The 1,183-nt window shown below is 46.9% G+C and overlaps 1 protein-coding gene across 4 annotated transcripts in view; it reads left to right on the top strand.

Annotated features, from left to right (window-relative positions):
- The window catches only part of LOC105811562 (protocadherin gamma-C4), a 185,587-nt gene that overhangs the window by 87,720 nt on the left and 96,684 nt on the right, over positions 1–1,183 (top strand). The window lies entirely within an intron of this gene.

Below are 1,183 nucleotides of genomic sequence, written 5' to 3'. Positions count from 1 at the left end.
AATCATAATAATTTACATATCTAGAAAGAGTGCAAAATTCTACCAAGCATCAAAGTAAGTTAGTATTAAGCAAAAATGTCTGGTGATTTAATAATATACTTATAGAAATATTATTCCACTTTATTTACAATACAGATATCTACAAATAGTCATTGCTTTTGAAATGTAGATGCAAGAAACAATCAGAGAAGTATAGAATCACAGTTAGAAGAGTATTGTTTTCTTTAGGAAACGTCTATAATCAAGCGTTGCATATCTCAGTGGATGTAGTAATGGCTTAGGACTCTGAGCGCCGCTGTTGACTAACTCTAAGGAAAAAAAAACATCACTCCATCCGGATTTTCAGTTCTGCAATACACAAAGCCCAGCAGATTCACAAAGCCGGCTCCTAGGCTGCAGCAAAATTTAGCCTCTTCACTTGGGGCATTCTGGCTTTCTCCTAAGGAAAAAGATCACCATGCTTTGCAGAAGGGAAAAAAGAACCTAATGAGGCAGCGTGCATCCAGCGCATTCTGAGAAAATTCTGTACTGAAGAAACAATGGCAGCTCCAACCAAATGCCAGCACCTCAGAAGATTGGTCCTGCTATGCGCCCTCCTGGGGACGATGTGGGAGGTCAGGGCCAGTCAGATCCGCTACTCCGTGCCTGAAGAGACAGAAAAGGGCTATATTGTGGGCAACATATCCAAGGACCTGGGGCTGGAGCCCCGGGAGCTGGCGGAGCGCGGAGTCCGCATCGTCTCCAGAGGTAGGATGCAGCTTTTTTCTCTGAACCCGCGAAGTGGCAGCTTGGTCACCGCGGACAGGATAGACCGGGAGGAGCTCTGCGCTCAGAGCCAGCGTTGTCTGGTGAACTTTAAAGTCCTGATTGAAGACAGGGTGAAATTTTACGGAATAGAAATAGAAGTAACTGATATCAACGACAGTGCCCCAAAATTTGAGGCCGAAGATCTGGAAGTAAAAATTAATGAAATCGCTGTTCCTGGAGCACGTTATCCACTCCCAGAAGCTGTTGACCCGGATGTGGGAGTGAATTCCCTGCAGAGCTACCAGCTCAGCCCCAATCCCCACTTCTCCCTGGACGTGCAAACTGGAGACGATGGGACCATAAGCCCAGAGCTGGTGCTGGAGCACGCCCTGGACCGAGAGGAAGAGGCTGCTCACCACCTGGTCCTCACCGCCTC

This window comes from Propithecus coquereli, unplaced genomic scaffold (assembly GCF_000956105.1).
Source record: "Propithecus coquereli isolate 6110/MARCELLA unplaced genomic scaffold, Pcoq_1.0 Scaffold236, whole genome shotgun sequence".
In the NCBI taxonomy this organism is placed as follows: domain Eukaryota; kingdom Metazoa; phylum Chordata; class Mammalia; order Primates; family Indriidae; genus Propithecus; species Propithecus coquereli.
Note: the sequence above shows the minus strand (reverse complement) of the source record. Positions and strands in the feature narration are given on the sequence as shown.